The sequence below is a fragment of the Carassius carassius genome, chromosome 18 (assembly GCF_963082965.1).
Source record: "Carassius carassius chromosome 18, fCarCar2.1, whole genome shotgun sequence".
NCBI lineage: Eukaryota > Metazoa > Chordata > Actinopteri > Cypriniformes > Cyprinidae > Carassius > Carassius carassius.
The window spans coordinates 2,366,593-2,385,890 of record NC_081772.1 but is presented as its reverse complement, the minus strand read 5'-3'; the positions used below and the strand labels follow the sequence as shown (position 1 = coordinate 2,385,890).

The window sequence follows — 19,298 nt, the reverse complement described above, 5'->3', positions numbered from 1 at the left end:
TTTTCTATTTGAATGCATTTTAAAATATAATTTATTCCTGTGATGCAAAGTTGAATTTTCAGCATCATTCCTCCAGTCTTCAGTGTCACATGATCTTCAGAAATCATTTTTATATGATGATTTGCTGCTCAATGTTAAACAGTTGTGCCGCTTCATATTTTCATCGAAATTGTGGTACATTTTATTTTTTCATGATTCTATGATGAACAGAAAGTTCAATAGAAAAACATTTATTTGAAATAGAATATATATATAGAAACATATGCATGCATAGAGGACAGATGATCAGAGCGAATCTTCTTATGTCGTTCTGCTTAAATATACAACTATAAAGCTTTCGTTCATCAAGCCGATGGCAGGAGAGAATGTGTTTCTGACCAATCACAGTGACCCAAGTGCCAAGGCTGACAGGATGATCATTTACATCATGACAGGAATGGCCAAAACGATACTCACTAAAGCACCAGTGAAAGTGTTTCATACAGGAAATCAGCTGACCTGAGCACGAACAAACGTTCTTGTGAGAGACTCGCTTAATGCTTTCATAAATCCCAGGGAATATAATTGACCTTTTCAGAGGAAGTGAATTATAAGAGGGACAGATCCATACATGTCGCTATGGATATAAAAGACTCTTATCTATTTAAAGAGGATATCTGGATACGGATGGCCCATTAACATTCCCAGAGGGAAATCTGATCACTTCCTCATCTGCTGGATTTGCAAACGCATGCATGTCAAGGTATTGGTGGTGTTAAAGTTAGAGAGGACAGCAGACAGAATAACCTTAACTTCACCCTGCATAATAGTAATTACAGTAGTATATTATTGCAATACTTCCTCACCACTCGTAGTCCAGTTTAACAAGACACTGCATGTGCTGATGCAGTGCTGTACTGTGCATATTTAAGCATTTCGGCATCTGAAATGGTTTACTGTCAGAAAATGTTTGCATGTGTTTAATATACTATCTGAATGCTGTTTTCTGTCATTTACAAATGACTCTTTTCTTGTGGGTGTAAACACAAATTTGATGATTAACGTATTTTTTTTAATGTTTTTGAGAGAAGTCTCTTATGCTCACCATGACATTTATAAAAAAAACTTTTAATGTGACATAATATTACAGTATAAAATAAACTGTTTCAATATATATTTTAAAATAATTTAAGTATTTATTATTTGTAATAATAAAAAAATAAAACTGCATATGCTAAAATAATACTAATTTAAGTAAAAATAAATACACAAATACAGGGAGTGTCAATATTTCTGTGTGCAAATTGAAATTAGGTGCTAAAACAACAAAATGCATTGAAACAGAACAGCTTGTAGCAGGTTTGGGTTATTCTTGGTGAAATCTCTCCTGCCAGCTGAACTCATAATGTTTGTGTGTGTGTGTGTGTGTGTGTGTGTGTGTGTGTGTGTTCATTCAGCACAAAGAAGCTCATGCTCTTCACCTCTCTCCACTGTTTTCCTGTTTCTCGTTCAGCCAGAGGACTCAGTAATTGGAAAGATAAAATCAATAACAATTGAGGATAAGATATGTGCACACACACGCACGCACGCACGCGCACCCACACACACACTCACACACACACACTCAATACAGGCAGAAACGAGCAGCAGCAGACCAGGACAGATGCACAGCAGTCTCTCTGTTATTCTGCTCTCTGGAAATGGCTCAGCTTTTTCCTGCAGTGAAAGTCTGTGGGATTCTGAAAGTTTAATGCTTGGGTTCAGAGGTTGCTTTCAATCACTGAACGCCCCAAAGTTTGAACAATATTAATAATGCTACTTGCCTTAATAAACCCTGCCATATATATATAAGAACACACATAATTTTATAATAATGTATGTATAATCTGTATTATTTAAAGTTTTCCTAGAAAGTACAATACTGCAAAATATATAGATTTCATTGCAAAACATAAACTGAAAATTAAAATGCACCTTTATAACCAATATATATGTATGCTACACGTATGAATATTTATGCATTATAAGTACCTTGCTGCTCAGACATTTGAGTTATAATAATATTGAGACATTTAGCAGACACTTTTATCTGAAGCAATATACAGTGTATTCAGACTATACATTTATTATAATTTTTTTTTTATCAGTATGTGTGTTCCCTGGGAATTGAACCCATGACCTTTTGCGCCGCTAACACAATGCTCTACCACTGAGCAACAGGAACAAAGATGAGTTGCTTTTTCGGAAACTAAAAACCATACGAAAAATTACTTGAAATACATTTTAACAAAGTTAGTTGCAACCTTTCTCATTTTTATTAAGTTTAACTTGATGTACTTGGACTAAACTTGATGTAAAAATGGCTAAAAACTGTATTAGAAAACAGTAAAAAAAAAAAAATATATATATATATACATGTGCATTTGCTTCTCATCAGAGACTCTCTGGTGGATGTTTCACCTCCTATTGATCACAGTCTGATATTGATTGAAATATAAGCCATTATGTCTGTAGGGATTGGGGTTCATTTGAGAGTGAAAGAGGCTGAAGGAAGAAAAAATGGGCAGAACTCCAGAAAGATTTTTACACAGTCTAAAGGAAATGCCAGTGGAGATTTTCAGAACACACACACACACACACACACACACACACACACACACACACACACACACACACACACACACACACACACACACACAAACACACACACACACACACACACACACACACACACACACACTCACACACAGAAAACAGTAAACAGCCTTATTGGAGTGGGATATTTTTCCTGCTGACCTGACCATCGCTCTTCATGCAGCCGGTCAGTACAGTGGGTAGGATGATCTGCTGCTCTGTAGCATTATCTCAGGGCCAGCAGCAGGACTGATGTGAATTCATTCTGCTCTATTTCTATATCTTGAATTAATGCAACCTGTTTATTCTTGTTTTCTGCCGTCTTTTCCAGTGTCCTAAAATTCAGTTCTAAGTATTCTATATAACCAGATTTGTAAACATTTTGGGGTGATTTTAAGGATGTTATTGTTGGGGTGTTTATTGGCCACTGTTTGGGGTGATAAGCTGCTTTGAAACAATCTACATTGTGGGTGGCTGTCAGGGTGTTTTCAGTGTTTTCAGGGCATTGTGGGTGGTTTGTAGGGCATTGTGAAAGGTTTTTAGAGTAGGGTGTTGTGGGCGGTTGTTAAGGCAATTTTATGGGGTTTCAGAGGTGTTAGGGTGTTGTCAGTGGGTTTTAGAGCATTTTGGGTGGTGTTTAGAGCATTGTGGGTTGTTCCTAGGGTGTTGTGGGTGGCTTTTAGGGCGTTTGGGTGGTGTTTAGAGCATTGTGGGTGGTTTTAGGGTGTTTTGGGTGGTTGTTAGGGTCTTGTGAGTGGTTTTAGGGCATTTTGGGTGGTTGTTAGGGTGTTGTGAGTGGTTTTAGGGCGTTTTGGGTGGTGTAGAGCATTGTGGGTAGTTTTAGGGTGTTTTGGGTGGTTGTTAGGGTGTTGTGAGTGGTTTTAGGGCGTTTTGGGTGGTTGTTAGGGTGTTGTGAGTGTTTTTAGGGCGTTTTGGGTGGTTGTTGAGTTTTGCGAGTGGTTTTTAGAACATTGTGGGTGGTTGTTAGGGTGTTGTGGGTGGTTTTTAGAGCGTTTTGGGTGGTTGTTAGGGTGTTGTGGGTGGTTTTAGGGCGTTTTGGGTGGTGTAGAGCATTGTGGGTGGTTTTAGGGTGTTGTGGGTGGTGTGTAGAGTGTTGTGAGTTTTTAGAGCTTTGTTGGTGGTTTTTTGAGTGAGAGTGGTTTTTAGAGCATTGTGTTAGGGAGTTGTGGTTGCTTTTTTAGGGTGGAGTATTGTTGATGGGTGTTAAGCTGTTGTGGGCTGTTAGAGTATGGAATTTTGGGTGTTTTTATCATCCTGTGTTGTGAATGATAAGGAGTTGTGGGTGTTTATTAAGATAGAAAATTGTGGGTGGTACGGGCTGTTAGGGTGTTGTGGTTTTTAGGGTAGTTTAAATAATACAATGAAGCAAATGCACCCTTTTTAGAAGTGCAAGACAAAGAAAAGTACTTTGTAAAGACTGTAATAATTAAACCTTAATAATCGTCGGGAAGAAGGAGGCGGGAACCGGCGGACAATCAAATGAAACTTTAATTACAAAATAAACACAAAACAGCGCACCAGCCCCTCACAGACGACTGATGCACACAAAATAAAAACCAACCATAAAATAATGCCCAGGCCTGGTCCTCTCTCGTCCTTCACTGTCGTCGCTCCAGTTTTATATCCTTCCATCTCCTCTGTGGGACTCAAGACCGGTGGTGGGTCGCAGGTGTCGCTGATTACCCAATCCCTCCACCGGCCTCACTCGTGTTCCCACATCCCTCGGCCCCGCCCCCCTCATCACGAAGACAAAATATAATGCACACTCACTTAAGCTTTTTTAGGTTAGGGCAGTGTTGTTGGTTATAAGAATAAGTGTTTTTTAGGGCGTTGTATGGGGCTTTTAGGGTGTTGTGGTTAGATTTTAGGTGTTGTGAGTGGTTGCATAAGTATAGTAATTTAGTTAATACTTGTATGTAAAGTTACAAGTGCAGTTCTTCTGAATTAAACTAAGGGTCAATGCAGTGTCATGCAACAGCCAATAGCTATGGCTCACTCCTTATGGGATTTGAACCCACTGCCTTTCAGTTTCCATCTCAGACCCACATCACACCACTTTCTACCGATTCAAAAGGACGTGTAACAAAACCAGATTGGAGTAGAGTTCTTTACTATTGTATTTAAACAAGGAAAATCACTGTAATTGAGCAGGTCGTTATGAATGGATACAGCTGTCTTGACCTCGAAATGGCTCATGCGTGGAACTGTGGAGCTGGGTTCAGTGCAGGTGCAGGATTGGCAGACACTGTGACGGATGCTCTGCCAGCATGGCTGCTTCTAATCTTTTAACGCACGGAAGCAGATTTGGTTCGCTGAAGAAGCTTCTCACAGACTGGAACTCTGTTTGGACTCTCTGAAAGCAGGTGTCATCATCACTATAGGGTTCTGCATTATGTTTCCTTTATTTGTGCCTGCAGAAGAGCCAGCAGCCCTGAAGGACGTCCTGCTACGCTGGCAGAGATGCAGTGCTCCGCTGCCCATAAGAGCTCCAGATCAGATGTGCTGGATTCACACGTGGAAGAAACGCTGATCTGCACGCTCCACTAACTCTACTCTCACCTGAATTAGAGCATCTTGTTGCTTTAGCTTGAAACTCACAGACTCTTATATTCTTCTGAAGGGCATCCTATCATATGGCTTTCTGAAAAGCTTGATTCTGATTGGCCAATCGTGACATTCTGTGGTCAGATATTTGTATGTACAGATTCTAAACTGTACAGTTGTGCTTCTCAGTGTTTTCACCAGGTAAACGGATCACCCTTGGTGTTTTTTTGGTCCTACGCCTTCCACAGACCAAATAAATACATATAAATACATTTATACCACTTAACTTAGTGATTGCTATCGGAGATCTCACATGGAGATCTCTATACTCTAGCTTACTTGTTTGTCTGTGTTTCCAGATCATCATCGGCGCTTCTGCATAAAGCATGTGCACATGGTTTCCAGATCACAAAAATTAAGCAAAACACCTGGCAGAAAATGTATCCTTTTAACAGGAGGGGTTTAAAGTCTTGATATCTGGCAACTGCACACATTATTGATCACATAGTATTGTCTCCTTTTTTTTTTTTACAAAAATAAAAAGATTTTGGTAAAGTTTTTTTATTAAAAGAAAATACATTTTAGTATTGTTTTTATTGTCAATGATATTCCATGTTGTTGATATAATCACAGTTATTGTTGTTTCGTAATCGTCTCATTTTAGTCATTGGAAAAAAGCTGGTCAAAGAACATTTTTCATCATAGTTTTCAAAAGTGAAATGAACACTACAGTAGAGCAGTGATATGTTGTGATGATTTTTCTCTGAATGTCGTGATAAGCTTTAACATGTAGCTTGGTGTTTCCCTACATATTCTAGTGCGTTTGACAGATCGATTAAGAGAAAACACATCTGCATTGTTTGAGAAAGCAAAAGCATGCATGACCTTGAGGAGTCATTGCGCTATATAGAATATGGATCTGTTCTGTCAATACAGACTCATGTTCAGTCTGGTTCTCCACATTGCTGGTTTACAGGAAGAGCGTTTCCAGCTTGTTTGAGCAGCTCATCAAGAGGTTGTTGCATTAGCGGCCTCACACTGGACTCGCCGCAGGCAGTGACAGACACGAGGATGATGCCAGATTGGAATCCATTATGAGCAATTCTGCACGTCTCCACATTAGCCAGCAGCTGATTCCACTGCAGTCACTGCTTTTGATTCAGGACTCACATTTTACATTGCACATCATGTGACAACCCAACATAGTACTACTTGGGAGTATTTACCATTCAAAGGGAAAAAATACCTCCAAATCAAACATAACATTTTAATTATTACAGTGAATTAACATTATTCAAACTCCAGCTTTCTAAATGCATAAATTGTGATGTTGTGTGTGTGTGTGTGTGTGTATGATTAGTTTGTTTGTTTTCATTCATTAGCTTTTATTTTTCATTAATTTTATTATTTTTAATTTTACTGTATATTTGTATTTTTCATTTTATTATTTTTAATATTTTAGTTTTTTGTATTTTTATTTATTTTTCATTCATTTTTTATTTTAATTTAAAAAATATATTTTTATGTATTTATTTTTATCTATTTTTTTATATTTTATTTATTTATTATTTATCATTTGCTTTTTTTGGTGTGTTTCGGTAAGGTTTGTGCACATCCCATTACTTTCTTTTGAAAAACACAACAGGTTTGGAACATTTTTGTCGACTCAGACATGTTAAATCATTGTTAAATGAAGTCTGGTTCTTTTTTTTCTTTGGGTTTTGTTTATGACGAATACACGTCAGCACCTGTTGACATTGTTGTAATTTGATTGGACTCACAGCCTTTGACATCAACCACAACAGATATGAGAAGTCATTTTCCTTCCCTTTAAAACTTGATACACTTATTTATTTGTTTTACTAATTTCTAACTATGGATGCGTTTTCATTTAGCACAGTTTTCTCCCTGCTGTCTGCCACTAAAATGGGTCACAAACCCCCTGTGACTGCTGGGTTGTGACTCATTTTTGATGTAAAACAGTACTATAGGGATGGTTTCTGTCTGATACCATCAGATAAAATGAGCTCCTCTGTGTCTCCGTGTATCTTTGGGCTATTGCTCAAGCAGAAAAAAATATATGACTTTTTGAGTTTGTTGCATTAGCAGCATGACACATGCAAATGATTTACACAATGCTGAACACATGAGCATGATCACAGGATCCATGCATGAAAGAATCAAAAGTAGGTCTCTATAATAATAAATAACAATAATAATAAATGATTCCTTGAAAATAAAGTTTTTATAATAATCAATGTTTCTTTAATGTTTTAATTTTAACAGCAAGCCTGTGTCGCGCAGCACTTCGTTTACTAAAAAATTTAAAAGATTTGTTTAATTTTAATTTGATTCAAATATCAATTAAATTAATATTTTAAACCTTTACTTGATTACCAGGAAAAGTAAAATACACAACACAGAATTTCTGGGGGAAAATAAATACATAAATAAAGTTGCTGTTTATACATTTAATTAATTTGACATTAGATGATTAAAATGTAAGAGTTAAGCAGCTTTTTTCATGATTTCAATTAATTAGACATGCCTTCTAATTACTCGAGTTTTACTTAACCATTAAAACATCACTATACATGCACTGTAGTGTCTAAACTGTGTTTATCTGCATTAAATATTTGTTAATAATTGTGCCACAACAGTTTTGGATTTCTTAGCCTTTTATGTTAGAGATGAATTCATTACCATTCAAGCAGTATTATCACAGGTGTCATATCTAAACACACAAAAGCCTTTTCCTCTGCGAGCAGCCCATAAACAAACACATAATAGAGCCATTCAATTATCAGCCTCGAGATAAACCACCAGTGGGACTCGCCAGTGTCAATAACGTTGATAAAAGAGATTCAGAAAGTATTTGTCACACATGTCAGACTCTATAAATAGTGGAAACACTTACGCAGAAAAATCAGCCAAAACCTATTTAAACAGAGCAGTAAGAAAATCCTCTATTCTGTTTCGGAAGCGCTTCGTTCATGTAGCAATTTGTCCAGTTTATTTCCGATTTGGAGGAGCTACAAAAGGCACAATTCATCCTTGGGGGAAAATTGCTTTGTTTTATGTGCAAAAACAGTCTCATTATCACATTATCCCAAATAAAATTATGATTTTTAATATTTCCGAAACAAAGCGACCTCTGTAAGATCTTGCAGTTTATTCCACTTCCATTAGAATTTTTTTATTTCAGTACCAGCCAGAGATGAGGAAAGGACCAGTCTAATCTTTCTACAGCTGATTTTATTGTGTTTTTTTGGCAGTAAGAAAAGGCATTCCAGTCCATGAGGATTAACAATATGATAGACCAGCTAAACCAACTTAGATTTGAATCAGAATCTCTCATAATGTGAAAAAAAGTGCATTTCCATTGTAGTTTATATATACATACATACATACATACATTATATATATATATATATATATATATATATATATATATATATATATATATATATTAGTTTTATTAGGGCTGGACGATTATGGCCTAAAATCAAAACCTCGATTAATTGAACATTTTACCTCGATTACGATTAATGAACGATTATTTTGTTTCTGTTTTGTTTTTTTGCCCTCATAGTTCACTTACAAGGTTTGTACTGTAAACAGGGCCATAGTTGGGGTTTTGCGGGGCCCGGCTCAGGTTGTACCAGTGGGCCCTGTTTGAAAGTGTTTAATTTGTATGTTCGTTCTGTTTATTTGTTCATCAACATGCCCGCCACGTCCCAGAATGCAACGCGGTGCCCAAGCCCTATTAGGCGCGGATACTTTAAGAGACAATGAATACACATACGATTTTTTTCTCAACTGTTTACTTTAACTTAAGACATAACTGACAGTTTTTTTCGAACATACTATCCAAGACGGGTATTTTCCACATATTTTTTTATGTATTTGTCGGTACAAGAGCAAATACAGACAAATGTTTTTGTTCGTTGAGGTGCAGGAGGAACTTAAAGGAGAACTTTGCAAACGAGAGCTCGGTTCAGTGTTTCTGTCTGAGACGCGGCTCTCTCTCTCCGCGACCGCGTGCGAACCGAGCAAAGCACGAGTAACCAGATACTCAGTTCAGCTTTTCCACGTCTTGTGTTTGAATGCTTTAAAGTCTTTTGAATGGTTACATTTGCAAGTGGCAATGCTTAATAACATGTGAAAATGATACGCTTTCGTATCGACACACAGCACCGTTCTGTCAACTGTCTTGAGCGTCTTTTTGATCGACTATTAAAGGTGAGATATTTTTTCATATTGAAAGAGCGATCATAGCTCACTATCAGCAGTTATTTTATCTATGTTCGTAACATTTCTTACATATTATTGCTCGTTGTAAGAGATAAATAACGATTAAAGGTAAACAGTACCAGTACGAGTGATTGCGTGGGTGAATTAGTCATACCGTCTCTATATTATTGTGAAGCTGGGGGTTGTAAATAGCCTAGTTCCTTCAAAAGTAGAAAAATATGCTTTAATAAGTTTTGAGATTCTAAGATACTTTAGTGATAAATCACAGGACAGCGCTAACAACTGCGTTCCTCTGTGCGCGCGATCTTCACAGCTGTTTATAAATGTTCGTGCCACAATACAGCTGCGCGAACATGGGAGCTCGAAATAATAATACACATCCGATCGTCTAATCGCTTGAATGTCCAAACCATAAAACAATTAATACAACTGACAAAGTTTAGTCACGACTCAAGGCTCACCGCTCGTGCGCCATCACTATGTGTTGAACCGGCGTTCACCTCCGTGATTTGCTTTTATGCCACTGACTGGCAGAATCATGTGGCTACACACGCTTTTGCTTTTAAGGGGGAAGTATTAACAGGAAATAACCGAAATAACCGACATGGGAAAATTACGTCGGTTAGAGGTTCTAAATCTCGGTTTCGATTACTTTTCGATTAATCGTCCAGCCCTAAGTTTTATATTTAAAAATTGCTTAATTTTATTTAATAAAACATGCTAAATAGGAACCCTTTATAAAATAATTTCCCACGCTGTAAAAAGTAGTTTTTAATGTATTTTAGACTCTTTTTTTTTTATGAAGACACATCAGCACCTGTTGACATCTGTGTAATTTGAAGTTTGATTGGACTCACAGCCTTTGCTATCATCAACATCAACAAATATGAGAAGCGATTTCCCCCTTTAAAGCTTGTTTATTTATTTAACTTATTTCTAACTATGTTTGAGTTTTCATTTAGCACAGTTTTCTCCCTGCTGTCCGGCCTAAAAATGGGTCACACACCTTGACTGTTGGGTTGTGACCCATTTTTGGTCCAAGGCTGTAAAACAGCATAGGGATGGTTTCTGTCTGATACCATCAGATAAAAAGAGCTTTTGCTCTTCTGGCCTTTGCTCAAGTAGAAAAAAATTATACTGATGCTTTTATGTCTGAATGGGAGCAAATTCCTGCATCCATGAAAAGATGAAGCTGTTGTACTGTAGCAGCAATGAGAGGGATTCATGCTTTTGATATTAAATGTTCAACAAAACTCAAGAGCATCAGTGAGATCTGGGGAGCGCTCGCTCGCTTTTCAGTGCGATTCAGTGAGTCTTCAGGTCTGGGTTTGTGTATGCCAGTCAAGCTCATCCCCATCAGAGTCAGAATCCCAAATAAAAAAGAACTACTGCAATGAAGCTGGACGCAAATAACTCTCAAGAATTTCACTGTATGTTGTAGCAATGGTGTACGATTATATTCGAATTACTGCAGTAGCCCAACCCATTAATTAAAGAGCGGAAGTCCACATGCTTTTGGCTGTATAGTGTGTAGATGAGATCCTGCCAAGAGAAAACAAGAAAACACCTCTCCTGTCAACATGCTCACACTGAAATAAACTAGCGAAGGTCTTTCCCCTTTGTTTTCCCAGACTCATACTTCTCAGAAGAAGCAAACCCATCACAGATCCTATTTGAAGCAACTTTGTACCACTTACAAGACAGGTTGGTGAACAGGGTCATTCCCAAGAGAAGCAGCGGCTCAGTGGTTTCCACAGCACTGAGGATCCATAAATCAAACGCTGGGCTGTGTAATATCATAAAGTACTCAGAGAGGCTTCCAGGGCCCCTGCTGCTGCGTATGTGTGTAATAAACTTAAGAAGCCAGCAGCGATGAACAACCGCAGCGGCTACAGACAGCAATGACCACACACACCACAAAACACAAAGAAAAGCACAGGAAAGGTCTCAGAGCGCTGGATCGCAACTGGTGGGTCGCTGGTCTGAGGTTTGATTTGATGGGCCATATAAACCATTACCATATAAATGAAGCATAGTTAGGACATTTAAAAAATGCATTTCTTGTTTTTCCAAAAGCAATTTATATCTGACATTTTGGTGCAAATGTATCTGAAACTTAATATTAATATGGTGAACACTAATACCATTTCTGGCTCAGTCTGTGTATTGTGGTTCTGTTCGTAAATTATACTTGTGCATGCACAACATTTTTAATTAATGCCCTTTTCATCTGTTTTCTATATGCTATTTTAATACTTTTACATGCATTTTAAGGTTTATTTAAAAATATATATATTATGCATTTTCAATACTTTAAAAAAAACGTTTAATTATTTTTATTCTTTAAGAAAATGCATGCAAAAATATGCTTTTTTTGCATGCATGTTCATGAATATTCATTCAAAAATGCAAAATGTTACATTTTAAATTACCAAACATTTTTTGGTAAATCTAAAATCTGAGTCCTGAAACAAGACCGGCTTAAAGCCACTTTAGTTACTGTAGTTCAGTGATACGGCAACCACAAACTACTAGTTATAGACCCGTGGTGTGATTAATGAAGGCTGAGAGGTTGAATGCACAGATGAGTGGTGTCTTTGGTCATCTCACCTCAGCTCTCAGTCTCTGTCCGTGCCGCTCATCTGACTGAACGAGGCTTTTAATCCAGCAGGAGACCAAACCCGTCCGGCGTCCGATTCCATCAGGCTTCACTGTATTCAAATCCAACTCATGTGAGACAGAAAACACTGAAGCGCTGCACGAGAATGATAGCGATGGGAAAGCCTCAGAAACAAGCGTTTGCAAATAGAAAAAGCCCCTTTGGATTCCAGCCTGTCTCTCAGCTGCGCTTGGAAGAAATCACGATGCAATTCACCTCCTTCTTGAATGCGCGCTCTCTCTCTCTCTCTCTCTCTCTCTCTCTCTCTCTCTCTCTCTCTCACACACACACACAAACACCAACACACACACACACACACACTTTTCTTTTTTCTGCCCCTTTTCACACTCTCTCCATTTCAATTCAATATAGTGTGCTTTTATTGCCATGACTAAAACTGCATTTATACTGGCAACGCACCGCAAAATAAGTAAATAAAATAACAATAGTACAAATAAAGTCAAGTTGGATTATCAAATAAATGTCATTTTTTAATTTATGCATTATTATATACATTGTTTAATATACTAACATAAATGTTTTTATTTTTATTATTATTCTTTAAATGTAATATTTTTATAAAAAGGTAAACCTTTAGGTTTTAAGCTATGGTTATGCAGCTTAATATTTTAGAAATGTCAACAGTAAAGTAAATAGTAGACAGTTTCTACACTCATTAGTTATTAATTGTGTTAATGCATTAAATGTTGGTGTCTTTTATCATATTGCAGTTGCAGTCATCGTATAAATTCATTTTTGTATATGTTATGTCTAAAAACACTTGTTACTTGTTTATATAAACTAATAAATTAATTTACAAGGTTACCCAAACTAAGTAAAAAAATAATTATTTACTGGAATATTGGTAGCTGATATATATGATTATATGATATTGCTTTTTATTATTATTATATATTTATATTTTAAATCTATAAAATCTATAATAATAACTGATACTGACTTCATGCTTATATTTGGCTGGTCTGTCCAGGACTTCTATTTAGGATGAATAAACAATGTCACTGGGGTTTCCTTCGATTGGATTATGTAACAAAGCTTTTATAGAGGTGTGATTTGGGTTAAGTTGATGTGCATAAGTATGTGTTTATGTACATATGCATAATGAAGTTCACTAGACCTTTCAGATTTTTTCTTTATAATGGCATACCATCATGCTACTCTTAATATTTGTGCAATGGTCAATGCAGTGTATGCACATATTCTCTAGTGCATGTGCCAGAATGTTGGCTCTGCGTGAGATGCAGTTTGCTGATGTGGCTTCAGTTCATGCTGTGCTAATGTTCTTCGTGTGTCTTCAGTTTCAGGACAAACCCAAAACATCCAGAATGAAAGTAACCAGAGAAGGAGGCACAGCAAATGTTTGAATGATTTATTCATATTATTTTAGCATTATGACAGCAAGACAGATTTGCGGTGTGAAGTGTGTTTTCAGTTGTCTTCATCTCCTCTGGTGAAAGAAATAAGACTTTCTGGTGTTATAATCTATGTATTTTCTGTCCTTTTGACTGTATTTCTTCATCCATCTTTCCTGTGTTTTATGCCCTTGTCTCTCTCTTCCGTCACTCTCTCTCTCTCTCTCTCTGTCGAAACACAATCCTCTTTTTGCTTGTTTTCCCCATGCAGAGAAATATCTGATGGCTCAGATATTGCTCTCTTGTGGCTCAGGAGACTTAGTGCAGGTTTTTATAGAAGTTTAAACTCAAATTTGCTTAGCAGAAATAAAAACTGTGGAATTTTTTGGTTCTTTAAAAAAAGGAGCTGTTAGTATACAGTATTTAAATATTTTGATTAATGTAATATAGTAATTTCATATAATTTATTTACTATTATAATTTCTATTAATACTTTAAATTAGCTTTTTCCATTTGAAAATGTATATTTTTTTTTAGTAATTTTGTTGTGTGCTTTTGTCATTTTTATAATTTTTTTTTCTTTAAGTGTTTAATTCAAATTAAACTTTTATTCAGATACTTGTAGATTTTTTTAGGCAGATTTGTAAGTTTAAACAACTCAAAATCATTAATTTATAAGTTTGAGATTAATTTGTGAATTTTTTTTTAACAATTCGGTAAAAGAACTGGCTCTTATGAGTAGTTGTTTCATGAATCGGACTACACTGATTGTCCTGAATGTTGGTTGTTGCTCATAACCAGCAAAATAAATGGCAATAGAACAATTTTGTTATATAATAAAATTGAATAAAGTAGAAGCAAATGGTCCTTGGTATTGTTTTGTGGCACCTAATTCTGAATGAGAACTACTTCTTGATTCCCAAACAGATACGAATGAATCAATGGCCAACATAGTAAGAGTTTAAAGGAGTCATGACCCACAATTTTCACTTTTCCACGAGAATCAATGTATGTTATGATTGCCTAACGATTATACACTGGCCGGGAAGCCGATATTTAAAAGTGAAGCGTTTGTTTACCTCAGGGTTTGTAAAATAGCCCACGCGCACTCAAATACGAGATTTTGATTTCTTCCCCGTCTTGACGTCAAGACGAGGCAGGATATACCATATATGGACACCGCAGCAGGAAGCTCGCCCTTCCCCTCTCCCCCTCATATTCAGTCGCGAAAGACGCTGGAGTAGTTCACACGTGAGTTGCTCTGTGGTTGACTGCCAGAATCAACATGTAAATGTGTTTTCTCTACCAAGAACGGACCTAGCTATCAGAGACCAGTGGATTAAATTCATTTTTAATGACGCGGTTCCTTCAACCCTTCCACTGGTTTATCGTTACGTGTTTGTGCTAAACATTGTACGCCGAAATCCTTCACAAATTTGGGGCAATATCAGGCGAAGTTGGCATCGAAGCTCGGGAAAAGCGCCATTCCAACAAAATTGCCTGCAATTGAAACGGTAAGACTGTGTTTTTATTGCTCTACTGTGTGTAACAAACAGCATAACTGCTAATGCGGCTATTGTATGCTATTGCGTCTGTCACTAGACAAATAAACGAAAGACTGGAGGTGAAGTAATTATTTATTTTCCCTGTAAACGGACTGCAAAAACGGACTTTTGACTGCATTATAATGATTTCTTAATTCAGAATATGATCAAGATTGCGTAGGTTGATGTGTTCGGGGAATTTGCCAGTTAATAGTAACATTTAAAGCCCCTTAAATGAACGAAATGACTCAAAAAAAGATTTGTTCATTTTGATGAACGACTTTGAACAAGAGAGTCTGGCGTTGCCAGATTGGGTGTTTTTTCCGCTACATATTAAGGCCGGTTTTAGGTGGGGTTTCGCCTGGAAGGCTTTATAGAAATCTGGCATCCTACTGAACGAAGTTAAACTGAGAGAGCGTGGCGTTCACAGACACCAGAATGAACGACTTCACAGTAACGTTCATCAGGCAGTAATGCGGTACGTTCAGTTCAGTCCAAAACATGAACGAGTTCATGAATTATCGTTCAATGAACGCGTTCAGGCACAACACTGGCGGGAGTATTAGCTTCGAGGTATGGGGAATGGCTGCTAACGTACTTTGCAAAAAACAAATGACTAAGATCATCATGAATTCGGTTATTGTTTATTTATTGCCTAACGCTTACATGAGGCCCCGTCTAGTTTGTGTGTGTGTGTGCTCACGTCTTATATTTGTGTGTGTGTGCTGTGCTCATGTCTCATATGAGTAACTTTATGTGCGTAGATAGTTCATATACATGTATGTGTGACTAGTACTTAGTATATATGCAAGCGTGTTTCATATGTGTGTGTGAATGAAGTTTGATTTAAGCCCTAAACGACGCCTCATACTTATACACTGGCCGGGAAGCCGGTCGCGTTCATTCACAACTTGCGCCATGATGTCAGTTTGTAATGATATGCTAAAGCATTACCTGCGGTGTCACCCCCCTCCTTCCTGCAACCAATCAACGTGCCCCTCATTTGCATTATTATAATGACCGTCCACGACAGCCAAAATATCGCATCAGATCTCGCGAGACAATAATGCCTACAGAGATAAGGGTCTGAGGAGCTCTGTGTTTATTTTTTTTCCACTTTTCTTTTTTAGAAGGGCCTGAAAGACTATAATACAGCAGTAGGTATCCAAGGTAATACGAGGTTATGACTCCTTTAAGCAGGTGTGAATCGAAGCTCATATGTTCATATTGAGATTTCTGACATGGTCTTGGCAAACCTGAGCACAGTATTCAGCCAAACTTCTCAATTCAATCATGTTCCTAATTTGTCTCTGTAAAGCAATCTTGGGTGTTGGAAAGGCGCTATATAAATAAAAATTATTTATTCTTTATAGGAGAAAGATATTAAAGTGATATTTTTGTGCTTTTTCTGTTCTTCCCTTATCCGTGTTCTGTCTCTCTTCTCCCGTGTGTTCCTCTTTTCTCCTGCCAGCATCTTTCAGACATGTTGATCTATAAACAGCCTCTTTACCATTTCAAAGATGCACCTGAATATTTGGATCTGATCTGATCTGATCTTCTCCATGTGCTGCCCTGCTGAACAGAGACGAGCTGGTTTATGCGTTTTTTTGCTGGTTTAACTAGTGACCACTGATGGCACCACACTGAATTGCAGAAAGTAAAATGTTAGGGAATCTTACCTGTGCATAATGTGCTGTCATGATCTTAGGGTGTTGTGAATGCTAAGTTGTGTTGTTAGTTTGTTTCTTTCTAGGGGCCCATATGCACTTGGGCACCAGGTGTGTGTTTGTGTGTGAATTATGGAAGAATCCGAGTCATGGAAATGGTTTGGTAGAGGTGAGGAAGAATATGCTCAGTGAGTTACACAACGCAGGCAAATGTCTTGATATTGTTTCTTCCTGGTCTAGGAAAGCATTGTGGCAATCATGTGGTGTAAATCCTGTATGATGGAGAATATCTACAGGTGTTGATAGGCTGTAACCTGTCAGTGTAAATCCTGTATAAAGTGTTTCCAACAAATATAGTTCAAGAACTTGATTGTGTGGGGTGTGGAGGGCCCTCTGAATTCTTAGTCCGGGCCTGCGTCTTTCTGTGTGAGTGTGTGTTAAGGATGTAAGAGTGTTTGTTACAATGTGTTAAAAGCGTCTCTGGCACGCTCAGGTGCACGCGGACGCTTCCAGCCTTGACTTTCGCCTTGAATCAGCAAAGCTCACTATATCTTGGCAGTCATTCCGCTGCAATAAAAGAAATAAATTGAACATACTGGCACCTCAAATATTTTAAATGTCAGTGGACGGTGCATGTAAATTATCACGTCTCTGTGATTAACGAAATAGATGAAAATACAGTGAGTCCAAACTGACTTTTAATGCGTAATTAATAAGTGAGGTTTTCTTTTTGCATGTCCCATTCCCATTGACTTCTTTCCAGACCAATCCCTAATCTCACGGTGTAAAATCCGTTCCATTTCAGCTCATTTATTCTCTTCCCCTATTTGCAGCGTTTTAGTGTCGGACTCTAATTTAATGGCTTTCTGTGTGCTGCTTCTTCATATGCATCTGCGGGTTTATGGGATCAGTTTATTTGTCATGTACATGCGCTGGCAAGATAAACGCCTGTGTGCACCATGAATTTTGGAGGATAAATTGCAGCCTGGGGAGCAAGATGGAAAGGGAGGGGCAAACTATTGGCTTGTGGGAAAAATAAAGGATAGCTTCCATCGTGGTGGCCCGAGATCATCTGTTTCCATATCCTCCCGAGGGCTGACTCAGGATCAGTCGGTGATTTAGTGGACGCGCTCTGAGGAATGACTGAGCGCTCAGGTCAGTTTTGTTTGCTTGGCAGAATTCAGTGAGGGATGGAAAAGCAGGCCTGGGATCAGATGTTAGGCTGATGTAGAGCTGACAGGGCAGCGTTATACCTGAAAGTGTTATCTGTTTGTGTTCTTGGTCATCTCGGTAGTAGTTGATCGGCTGGTGCATGTAGCTTTGAAAGTATGTGACCTGTAAGTCTTTGCTTTAGGAGCTGCAAACATTTTTACAACATTTTGAAACACTTAAAAGTTTGGGGTCGGTAAAATGATTTTATGTTCACCAAAACTGCATTTAGTATTTTTAACGAATTAGTATTATGAATGAATTTTCAGCATCATTACTCCAATCTTCAGTGTCTCATGATCTTCCAGAAATCATTCTAATGTGATGATTTGCTGCTCCAGAAACATTTCTGTTCAATGTTGAAAACAATTGTGCTACTTTATGTTTCTGTGGAAAAAGTGAACCTTTTTCAGGATCATTTGATGAACAAAGTTAGATGTAATTTGAAACCTTTTGTAATATTTTATCACTAGGTTAGCACAAATATGTACTGTAGCCACAAAAATACTAATACATCTTAAAACTAGGCAAAACATTTTGTAAGTTTTGTAAGCAATTTTATATTATATTTTATAAGAAATTTTTGTGAATATTAACATTTATTCATTTGTCTGTAGTTGCCAATTAAGATTCAAGATTGTATTTGCATCTTAAAGAATGAAATATAACTTTGATATGCAATTCTTAAAAGTAAGACGTAAACAAAAGAATCTAGCTATTTTGTAAATATGTTTCTTTCTTCTAAGGCCAATTAGCTTGCTTTTACATTCATTCATTTGACTTGAACAAGACAAGTGATCACAGATAAGCAAAAGAAATAAAGATTAATAGTGGTTTTAAAATGTATTTAAAAGAAAGTAAAAGTTTGCCGTATTTACAGTAAACATACAGTATTTAATGGAAATCGAACCCTTGACCTCTTAGTTTCCGTTCCTAAAAGTACTAAAAGAATTAAGGAAACAGAACCAGTGTCAAACCCATTGTATTGAGAATTCAATTATAAATGATTGTCTGCTGTCACTTGAGCTACAGAAATGTTTGCATGTAAAGTATGAGAATTAAATGTAAGATTTAAGGTAAAAGTCTAGATGTAAGACTAAATGGTTTTTGTTTGGATTCTGCAAATTCTGGCTAAAATGTATGTCTAGTTTAAATTCTTTAATATTTTAGCAGCAAGATATTTATGCTAGATTTATTTTTTCAGGTCATTTTTGCAAATGCTTTTGGCAGATTTTTAAGTTTATGTTGTTAGCATTTAAATGTTTTGCTTGTTTCAACATATTTTTGTATAATAATTCAGGTATAACAGCAGGTTGAGTCTTGTGCAAGAGATGCAGGAGTGATTCTCAACATCCTCCCTCGTGTCTGTTGTCTGTTATCATCCCTTTCCTTGTATCGTTTCATCCGTCGAGAG

The 19,298-nt window shown here is 37.2% G+C and overlaps 1 protein-coding gene across 1 annotated transcript in view; it reads right to left on the bottom strand.

Annotated features, from left to right (window-relative positions):
* The window catches only part of LOC132092096 (transmembrane protein 121-like), a 34,622-nt gene extending 22,442 nt beyond the window's left edge, over window positions 1-12,180 (bottom strand). The window contains exon 1 of the mRNA XM_059498173.1: window positions 12,043-12,180. The gene's annotated coding sequence lies outside the window, so the exon portion shown is untranslated. The remainder of the gene's footprint in view (window positions 1-12,042) is intronic.
* Between the last annotated feature and the right edge of the window lie 7,118 nt (window positions 12,181-19,298).